Below are 11,575 nucleotides of genomic sequence, written 5' to 3' on the forward strand. Positions count from 1 at the left end.
TCCCTCCTGTGCCCGGTCTTCCGCTGCTCGCGGACAGCGTCGGGAACAGTAGGGATACTGTTAGGACCACTCCTGCTAGAACTAGAATTTCCTAACCAAGAGCGACCTACCTTCCCAGGTCTCTTGAGTGCTACTCAAAAACCGAAAATTCCTAAGACAATTAATTACAACACTTCTACCCGGCCGGACAGACCCCGGCGCAAAAACCCTTAGGACAGAAGATTCAGGTGCGGAATACCCTTATTCCCAAATCCTAACTACGGGCAGACCTAAGACAAACACTACAAGGGTTGACGCGGCTTTTACAATCGTAAGCGATACAAGAATTCACTCGTCTCACTCAACAAACCACTCAACCAAACACACAAGACGAACGAGCAAACCACGCCCAACAATAAGCAAATGGGTACGGTCGGCTCCTTGTGGTCGTGTCTCGGGCAGCTGGCCCTTGAGGTACCACGGCAGGGAGCTAGGCCGAAGCCTTGGGCTAAAACAATAACTAAAACAAACTAAATGGAATCCTAAAACCGAAAGCACAACACCCTCCCCGGAATCTACAAGTGAGCTAAGGTGTTACCGGCCAAGGGCTAGCCTTGGCTGAGCCGGAACAACCGCGGGGTGAAGACCAAACCCCGGGCAATGCAGCAACGGGCCGGCGAGAAGCGCGCGGCCTGGACAGCCTCCTGCTGTCGGACGAGTAGACAGACGTTGCCTGGAACAGTAGCCTGCTGCCGAGCAAAGACGGTCACGCGAGGAACAGAGACAGCCACCTGCTGTCGAGAATCACCTCCGGACGCGCGGCCGTGAAGGACACGGGCTAGCTGTCGGATGCGGCCGGCTGACGAGTGGCCGAGAGGACAGCAAACTGCGGTCGGGCACAGACTGACGGACGAGACCTGACTGTCGAGTGCAGACCTACGGTAGCAGCGGCAAAAACAAAGGCGAGTCGCTGTCGCCTTGGACGCCGGAAGAGCAGCGACTGGATGTCGCCGAGGCGCTGGCGCGTTGCCGCTTGCAAACTGAAGACAGGTCGGCGGGGGAAGGTCGACTGGGCAGCCACCTGCTGCCTGGAGCCGAGAGGAGAGGGCGACCGACTGTCGCCGCTAGGCTGGACAGAAGCCGCGGACAAGACGAGGGGGGCGAAAGCCGAGTTCGGCAGTGCCTACCTGCCTATTCTCCGAATGGCTCAGCCACGGACGCCGGCAGGAAACCCGACGATGGAGAGCGCAGCCGAGGTGCTGGCCGAGGACTGCTAGCGGTGCGCTAGCGTCGCCGACTGAACCTAGTCCCTAGCTACGGCAGGGCTGGGCTTGGACTGGCGGGGCTCTACAGGTAGAACAGTCAAGATAAGAGGGCTCGGGCTGGGGTAGGCCGAGAGTCAACAGGGCTTAGGTTCGATAGGGAGGTTAACCTAGCTAAAGGGTAGGTTAGGCCGAGAGCTAGAACTAGAGAGAGTGAGGTTAAGGGTAAGCTCGGTCGAGGAACTTAGGCACTTGGGTGAGCTGGGGTAGATCGAGGCTGGGCTCGGTTGGGGGTAAGTGAGCTGGGTCACTCGAGCTAGACTCGAGTCAACTAGGTTAGTCCTAGCTGGGCTCGGGTTGACCGAGTTCCTAGGGATGAGGATGAGTTAGGTCAAAGGAGCTCAAGTCAACTAAGAAGAAATCGACTAGGTGAGCTGGGTTCGGTCAAAGTCAAACTAGGTTGGGTTTGACTAATGCACCTAGGTAGGGTTGGGGGCTAAGTCAAGTTGACTTAGAATTAGGCTCGAGCTAAGAGGACTCCCTGGAACTAAAAGACTAAGTACTCGAGTGGGTCCCTCGAGCAAGGAGATGATGACACGTCAAAAGATGGAGGGTCACGGAAGAGAACGGTTGAAGATAGTGGGGAGCTTGGCTGGGGTGTTCTCGTGACTAAAGGAGATGAGGACACGTGTAAGATCTACGGTGGAGAAGGGACTGGGAGTGGGAATGGATCTGAACGTGATTAAGGCCAGGTGCGAGTCTAAGGGGACTTGCGCTACAAACGAGGAAAAGTGGGGCGCGAGAGAGGGGAGTGGCACACAAAATGAGGGATGTGAAGGATGAGGTGGCGAGCTATGAGGAGCTGGTGGAAAAGATGATATGCGAGCTGGAAGGGAGCTGGGTCGTGGGCAGAGAGATGCTGCCACGTGGCCAGATGAAAGGCTGTGGTTCCTTGCGAGTGGGGCTGAAGACTTGGACAACCCAAGTGGAGGACGAGGTGGCGTCTAGTGCTCCTAAAGCTAAGGAACGTGTAGGATAACTGGTTTTCGGGTAAGGGACACGATGGGCCAGGTGGGACACGAGCTGGGAAGGATGATTGGATGGCTGACACGTGTACAGAAGGACGGTGAGGATTGAACTTACCTGATCCGAGTTGACTTCACGTAGGCTCGCACCGAGTGAGGAAGACCGGCCTGGTTTGAGTGATCTCACGCCAATGACCAGTACGCCCCTTCAAGCTTCTTGAAAACTTCAACTCGCCAAGGGCAGGGTGGTCCTATGCCACCGGAATCTTGAGAACACGCCGGAAGTTGCAGGATACACCGAAGACAGCAGAATTCCGGCGAGAAAGCGATCTAACTATCCAGCCGTGCGTTTTCACCCGAACGTGGGTATATTGGAGCGCTTGATTGGGCGATTCCAATGAACTCGTACAGATGATATTTCTACGGTTAAATCTTCATTTACAGGGAGTTTTAACCTGCTGGACCAGAGAACAAGAGGTAGGACAGAACCCGAATTTCCCTTCAAGAAAGTCCGGTCGCATCCACTCTCTCGTTCTTCTCTTGGTGGCTACGTTAACTCGAAAATTCACGGCATTTCTTCACGAAGATCCTTGGATAATCTAAGACAGATTTTAATGCTCGACACAGACCTTCCTCACGGGTTGACCGCGAAGAAGACCTCGTGTATTAGCGTATTCTGTCCTAGATTAACCGCCAATCAACAAGAAGAAAACCGAGAATCGAAGGAAAACAATTTAGCAGTCGTTGCTGAATTCTAATCCGAATTCAGCCTTCCCTTTAGCAAAATCAGACTCTCAACTTCACCGGGGTTGTGAAGAAGGCACCAACCTTGCTGGAATTGCAGTTCAAGAGGGGAATCAGCCGTGGACGAGGGAGGGATTGCCGCCGGTAGGGAGGAATCCGCCGCAAGCCGTCGTGCTTTGAGTTCACCACCGGAATATCTCCGATGCCCGAAGCTTTGCTGGAATTAGGAAGCGTCACAGGCCAAGGGGACGCGAGGGGATGAGAGGCACCGCAGATTTCACCATGTGAAACTCGATGGCTGACGAAGAGGATGAAGAACTCGCCTCTAGACCGAGGGAGAGAAAGACAACCTCACGAGGAGGAGAGAGATTGCAAACCTTGCAAATGCTTTCTTAGTTCAATATTCGATACAAACTCTAAGATCCAAAACAATATATACATGTCCTAATTGAACGAGTCTACAATCCAGATCTCGTTCTCTACCCACAATCCAAATCCATATTGCCAAGCACAACCCGCTTGGCTAGGTCCTTATTTCAAAACCCAACGAAAGCAAACCTATTTGCTTAACAAAAAACACTTAAACTAGACTCGGGCCTAATGCCCAACTCGTAAACAAAAGGGTTAAACCCCTGAGCCTTGTGAGCCCAGGGTGGGGACCTCGTGAGGGGACCCGCCCTCACTTCGGTTGACTAGACCAAGAGCTCGGTCTGGTTTGACCGAGCCATTTGCCTAAGACCTTGGTCTTTGGCTAGCCTCAAGGGACATAAGACCGGACTCACTTGGTTAAGACTCTACTAGCTTAGTGAGACCTACTCTAGAATCACAATCACCCTGAGACGTACCCAGTTCAAGCACCGTCTTGGCTTCAGCTGCTCCTCCCGCTCCTCCCACTGCAACTGACGCTGGTGCAGAATCCTTCTCCTTGGGACTTACCTGCGCGAGCTGAAGAGAACGCGCCCAAATCTCTGACGCCTTCCTCTTACGCCGACTGGGTTCGGCCTGCTCTGCCTCCATCTGCACGGGACCTGGAAATTGGTCCGTAACAGATTCCCCCTCCCTACTTTGCGCTTGTCCTCGAGCGCTAGAAGAGGGGAAACGGTGAATGATCGTCCCGAATTCCTCCCAAGAAGTACCCCTGTCGGGTCCCTCCCATTCTACGAGCACCTCGTGCCTGGTTCTCCCTTGCCGCTGTACATACCTGTGTTTGAGAATACGGTAGGGAGTTGGCAAACTATCCGGGACTTGCTCGATCAAAGTAGGTACATCACCCTGATGAGGCTTAAGCCTGGTGACGTGAAAGACTGGATGTACCAACGCTGTTCTTGGAAGGCCAAGTCTGTACGCAGCCTTCCCTATCTTCTGAATCACCGGATAGGGTCCATAATATCGAGGTAGCAACTTCGAATAGGGCTGACCCATCAAGGACTTTTGCTTAAGAGGCAACCTCTTAAGCCACACATAGTCTCCCACCTGAAACTCCCGGTCCTTCCTTCCCTTATCGTACACTTGCTTCATACGATTTTGCGCCTTGACGATGTTTTCCTTGAGAGATTCTAAGACCTCTTCTCTGGTGCGCAACTCACAATCTACTGCATCATCTTCCGCAGTTCCTCCTTCATACCTTGGTATTGATGGGGGTGGAAATCCATATACACCCTCGTAAGGGGTGATGCCAGTAGACGAGTGAAGACTCGTGTTGTACGACCATTCTGCCCAAGGCAGATACGTAACCCATGTTGATGGTCGTTCTCCTGCGAAGCAACGGAGATAAGTCTCCAAGGACCGGTTGACAATTTCACTTTGCCCATCTGTTTGTGGGTGGTGGGCAGTACTAAAGTTTAACGTCGTACCCATATTCTTCATGTACTCCTGCCAGAATGCACTCAGAAAGATGGAGTCTCTGTCACAGACGACGGACTGTGGCATTCCATGCAGTTTCCCGATATACTCTTGGTAGACGTTGGCCACTAGTGGCCCTTGATACAACCTCGGCAAGGGGGCGAAGTGACTATACTTCGTGAGCCGATCCACGACAACTAAGACTGCCTCTTTCCCTTCTGATCGAGGCATGGCGTCGATGAAGTCCATCGTGACATCAGTCCACGGCTTGGTTGGTATAGGCAGAGGGTTCAAATGACCAGGAGGCTTGATGGCCTCGTACTTCTCCCTCTGGCAGACTATACACTTCTTGACGTAGTTTTGCACTTCTGCCTTTATTCCTCGCCACCAAAATTGGGCCTTTATTCGCGCAAGGGTCTTAGCGACCCCTTCATGACCCGCTGCGGGGGTGTCATGAAAATGCTGCAGGAGTTCTTGCCTTAGCCCAGAGTTAGGAGGGACTACAGCCTTGTCCTTCCTATACAGAAGATTTCCTTTGACTGAATACAAAGGAATGGATCCGGGGTTCTGTTGAACCGAAGTCTTGATTAGCCTTAATGACTGGTCATCATGTTGATCCTGGGCTAATCTCGTCCAAATGTCCGTCTCCACCACAGACAAAGTCATCAACTGTTCAGTGAGGCGGGAAAGAGAATCCGCCGCCTTGTTCTCAGGACCCTTCTTGTACTCGATTTCAAAGTCATACCCCAAGAGCTTCGCTAGCCATCTCTGTTGAGTGGGGGTGGACACACGTTGTTTCAACATGTACTTCAGGCTGTTTTGATCGGTCCTGACGATAAACTTGCGTCCAATCAAGTATGGACGCCACTTTTCCACCGCGATTACGATTGCAAGCAACTCCTTCTCATATGTGGAGAGGGGCTTGGCCCGGCTAGTCAAGGCCTTGGACATATACGCGATGGGATGACCATCTTGTCCTAGTACTGCTCCGACGCCGACTTCACACGCATCTGTTTCAATAGTGAAAGTCTTTGAGAAATCGGGTAGAGTTAGTACTGGGGCGGTCATTAGAGCTGCTTTCAGCTTGTCAAAAGCAACTCTCGACTTCTCAGTCCAAGAGAAGGCTCCTTTCTTCAGCATCTGGGTGAGGGGCTGGGCAATAATGCCATATCCCTGGATGAATCTCCTGTAGTACCCAGTTAATCCGAGGAATCCTCTTAGACCTTTGAGGTCCTTGGGCAGAGGCCATTTCTCCATGGCGTGCAACTTTTCGGGGTCTGCCCGAACCCCTTCTCGGGACACGATGTGTCCGAGATATCCAATGGAAGATTGTCCAAAACTGCATTTGGACATCTTCGCAAAGAGCTGGTGCTCCTGAAGAATACCTAGAGTTATTTCCAGGTGCCTCTTGTGTTGCTCCTCGTCCTTACTATAGATGAGTATGTCATCGAAAAATACGAGGATGAAGTCTCTGAGATGGGCTCTAAACACATCATTCATACACCGCTGGAATGTAGCCGGTGCATTTGTCAGTCCAAAAGGCATTACGAGAAATTCATAATGCCCGTCATGCGTTCTGAACGCTGTCTTCAAGACGTCTTTATCGAACATTCTGATTTGATGATAGCCGGCTCTGAGATCAATCTTGGAAAATACTGTGGCGCCGGCCAATTCGTCTAACAACTCATCAATAACTGGTATGGGGTGCCGATCCTTAACGGTCACCTCATTCAGCGCCCTGTAATCAATACAGAATCGCCAAGTGTTGTCCTTCTTCTTCACTAAGAGAACTGGTGAAGAAAAAGGGCTGCAACTAGGCCTAATGATTCCGCTCTCCAACATTTCTTTCACAAGGCGCTCGATCTCCGCCTTCTGGCTGTGCCCATACCTATATGGCCTGACGTTGACAGGCTCCGCACCATGTGCGAGGACGATGCGATGATCATATGCCCGTTTAGGCGGTAAGCCTTTGGGCTCATCAAAAATGGCTGGAAATTGGTCTAGGACCAATTGAATGCTTGGTGGAATTGGTTCTTCCACCTTATCTTCAGATACCGGTACATCCGTAGCCAATGTGAGTACCCAACAAGCGGGTTGTTCATGTTGGATGGACCGCAATGCTGCCTTGGGACGCGTGGAGCTGGCGAGTCCCTGAAGAGTGATCGATTCCCCTTCTCCGTCTGGGATGAACGTCATGGCAAAGTTCTTCACATCCCAACGAATATCCTTCCAAGTTAGGAACCAAGGCATTCCTAAAATCAAGTCGACTCCGTCTAATGGAATGACTAGGCAATCCACTTTGAAGTTCTTCTTCTTGATGTTGACATCAATGCCCTTTCCTTCATGAATGCACTTGAGTCTATGACCCCCTCCCACGATTATAGTCTGTGGGCTGCTCTCATTGAGAGTGACCTTGCACTTCTCAGCGGCTTCTTCGGTTAAGAAGTTGTTTGTTGCACCGCTATCGAGCAGAATCAAAACTTTCTGGCCATTGATGCGGCCAAAAACTCTCATGGCGTTAGCCTTATGGGGATCCTGGATAGAATGTAAGGATTCAACCTCTTCAGATTTGTCTTCTCTGTTCGAGGTTTCTCCCTTCTGTGGTTCCTCAGATTCAATTTTCTTTCCTTTTCTCTTCACTTGGACTTCCTCATCAGACGAGGAACTGGAACTAGAGCTAGAGGAAGAATCGCTCTCTGAACTGGAGCTTGTCTCCGGTTCATCAACCACCACGATGTTGAATAGTGCCTTGCACTGGTGGTTCTTCTCCCACTTACCCTCACATCTAAAGCATAGGCCCTTCTTCCTATACTCTTCTATTTGTTTTGGGGTCAGGTAACGTGTTGGGAGGTCACGGCCCGGTCTTGGGTTGGGCCTATAATCGTTCCCACGGTTGTAGGGAACCAATTCCTTCCCTTGGGGACGGAATTCTCTACTTTGATTCCGAGAAGTAGAGGAGAATGAGGGTTTCTTCCTCAACTTGTCCGACTTACGAGCCTTTCTTTCTCGTTTCTCTCTTTTTTCTTCTTTTCTCTCTTCAATTCTCTCCTCATACAGCCTGGCCATTGCGAAACATTCTTCTAAACTACCGAAGCGATGGATTTTCATCTCTCTTTTGATATCGCTTCGTAGTCCACCCTTGAACGACCCTATGAGGGCCTTCTCTGGCCATTGCACCATGCTGGCCAACCTCTCGAATTGCCTTTGGTAGACAGGCACGGTGGTGGTCTGGGTTAAGTTTTTGAGATCCTCGTCATAATCTATGAACGTGGAGTCTCCAAACTGCAACTGCAGACTCGCTTTGTATTTTTCCCACGTTGGGTCGGCCGTCTTATGTTCAAACCAGAGGTAGTGGGTTGTTGCTTCGCCGGTCATGTTGGCCGTAGCGATTTCAATCCATTCTTCTTGTGGTACATGGTGACACAAGAAGAAACGTTCGGCCATGAATAGCCATTCTCGAAGATGTTCCCCATTGAACTTAGGGAAATCATATTTGACGGAAGGTGTCCGTCTCTCTTCAAAACGTGTAGGCTCTCTTCGAGTTCTCCTAGGACGAAGTGGTGTTTCGTCCTCTCCTTCGGAAAGCTCAAAAATTGGGTTCCGAATGGGTTGACTAGTTCGTTGACCTTGAGGAGGTCTGTAGTATTCACTTGTAGGCTCGTTTAGATACCTGTCTGGAGGTGGTCCCATGACTCTACCTCCTTCCAAACTCGTCCCAACATGTGAAATGTTGTTGGGATTAACCTCAGTGTCGGTTTGATAGCCAGGTATAACTAGCAAACCTTTTCCTTTCTGTTGATTCGGACCCTGAGTGGTCCTCTGCTCAACAACGACTTGGGTTTGGTTGTTGGCCAACTGTCTGAACATGGCGCGGATTTCATCCATTTCCTTTTGGTGTTCCGCGTTCTGACGATCCATGTCCTTCTTCCTAAAGTTCTCAACTTTGGCCATTTCGCTACGCATTTGTAGCAATTCCTTCTCTATGCTTAGGATTCTACCTAAGGCATAGTCCGGAACTTGCCCCCTTTGAGTTGGAGGGGCATCTCCTGCTTGCTCCTGAGGAATGTCCTCAAGAACAGGCTCATCGGAGCTCACGTTCTTCTTGGATTTACCCATAGAATTCGTGAGTTAGGCACCCAGTGAAAACACGCACAAACTAAGGAATTTGGCTATTTGGAGCCAACGACAAAAGAAAATCCTAAACTAACGCACACGGAAAATGCACTGCTGAAAGCTGGACTCAAACACTCCTCGCCTTGACTGATTTGCTGAAGCTGAATCTTCTTGCAACGAGTGCTTGAACTTCAATAACAGCCTCAAGACTGCTCTGATACCAATTGTTAGGACCACTCCTGCTAGAACTAGAATTTCCTAACCAAGAGCGACCTACCTTCCCAGGTCTCTTGAGTGCTACTCAAAAACCGAAAATTCCTAAGACAATTAATTACAACACTTCTACCCGGCCGGACAGACCCCGGCGCAAAAACCCTTAGGACAGAAGATTCAGGTGCGGAATACCCTTATTCCCAAATCCTAACTACGGGCAGACCTAAGACAAACACTACAAGGGTTGACGCGGCTTTTACAATCGTAAGCGATACAAGAATTCACTCGTCTCACTCAACAAACCACTCAACCAAACACACAAGACGAACGAGCAAACCACGCCCAACAATAAGCAAATGGGTACGGTCGGCTCCTTGTGGTCGTGTCTCGGGCAGCTGGCCCTTGAGGTACCACGGCAGGGAGCTAGGCCGAAGCCTTGGGCTAAAACAATAACTAAAACAAACTAAATGGAATCCTAAAACCGAAAGCACAACACCCTCCCCGGAATCTACAAGTGAGCTAAGGTGTTACCGGCCAAGGGCTAGCCTTGGCTGAGCCGGAACAACCGCGGGGTGAAGACCAAACCCCGGGCAATGCAGCAACGGGCCGGCGAGAAGCGCGCGGCCTGGACAGCCTCCTGCTGTCGGACGAGTAGACAGACGTTGCCTGGAACAGTAGCCTGCTGCCGAGCAAAGACGGTCACGCGAGGAACAGAGACAGCCACCTGCTGTCGAGAATCACCTCCGGACGCGCGGCCGTGAAGGACACGGGCTAGCTGTCGGATGCGGCCGGCTGACGAGTGGCCGAGAGGACAGCAAACTGCGGTCGGGCACAGACTGACGGACGAGACCTGACTGTCGAGTGCAGACCTACGGTAGCAGCGGCAAAAACAAAGGCGAGTCGCTGTCGCCTTGGACGCCGGAAGAGCAGCGACTGGATGTCGCCGAGGCGCTGGCGCGTTGCCGCTTGCAAACTGAAGACAGGTCGGCGGGGGAAGGTCGACTGGGCAGCCACCTGCTGCCTGGAGCCGAGAGGAGAGGGCGACCGACTGTCGCCGCTAGGCTGGACAGAAGCCGCGGACAAGACGAGGGGGGCGAAAGCCGAGTTCGGCAGTGCCTACCTGCCTATTCTCCGAATGGCTCAGCCACGGACGCCGGCAGGAAACCCGACGATGGAGAGCGCAGCCGAGGTGCTGGCCGAGGACTGCTAGCGGTGCGCTAGCGTCGCCGACTGAACCTAGTCCCTAGCTACGGCAGGGCTGGGCTTGGACTGGCGGGGCTCTACAGGTAGAACAGTCAAGATAAGAGGGCTCGGGCTGGGGTAGGCCGAGAGTCAACAGGGCTTAGGTTCGATAGGGAGGTTAACCTAGCTAAAGGGTAGGTTAGGCCGAGAGCTAGAACTAGAGAGAGTGAGGTTAAGGGTAAGCTCGGTCGAGGAACTTAGGCACTTGGGTGAGCTGGGGTAGATCGAGGCTGGGCTCGGTTGGGGGTAAGTGAGCTGGGTCACTCGAGCTAGACTCGAGTCAACTAGGTTAGTCCTAGCTGGGCTCGGGTTGACCGAGTTCCTAGGGATGAGGATGAGTTAGGTCAAAGGAGCTCAAGTCAACTAAGAAGAAATCGACTAGGTGAGCTGGGTTCGGTCAAAGTCAAACTAGGTTGGGTTTGACTAATGCACCTAGGTAGGGTTGGGGGCTAAGTCAAGTTGACTTAGAATTAGGCTCGAGCTAAGAGGACTCCCTGGAACTAAAAGACTAAGTACTCGAGTGGGTCCCTCGAGCAAGGAGATGATGACACGTCAAAAGATGGAGGGTCACGGAAGAGAACGGTTGAAGATAGTGGGGAGCTTGGCTGGGGTGTTCTCGTGACTAAAGGAGATGAGGACACGTGTAAGATCTACGGTGGAGAAGGGACTGGGAGTGGGAATGGATCTGAACGTGATTAAGGCCAGGTGCGAGTCTAAGGGGACTTGCGCTACAAACGAGGAAAAGTGGGGCGCGAGAGAGGGGAGTGGCACACAAAATGAGGGATGTGAAGGATGAGGTGGCGAGCTATGAGGAGCTGGTGGAAAAGATGATATGCGAGCTGGAAGGGAGCTGGGTCGTGGGCAGAGAGATGCTGCCACGTGGCCAGATGAAAGGCTGTGGTTCCTTGCGAGTGGGGCTGAAGACTTGGACAACCCAAGTGGAGGACGAGGTGGCGTCTAGTGCTCCTAAAGCTAAGGAACGTGTAGGATAACTGGTTTTCGGGTAAGGGACACGATGGGCCAGGTGGGACACGAGCTGGGAAGGATGATTGGATGGCTGACACGTGTACAGAAGGACGGTGAGGATTGAACTTACCTGATCCGAGTTGACTTCACGTAGGCTCGCACCGAGTGAGGAAGACCGGCCTGGTTTGA

Source organism: Nymphaea colorata, chromosome 3 (genome assembly GCF_008831285.2).
Source record: "Nymphaea colorata isolate Beijing-Zhang1983 chromosome 3, ASM883128v2, whole genome shotgun sequence".
Classification (NCBI taxonomy): domain Eukaryota; kingdom Viridiplantae; phylum Streptophyta; class Magnoliopsida; order Nymphaeales; family Nymphaeaceae; genus Nymphaea; species Nymphaea colorata.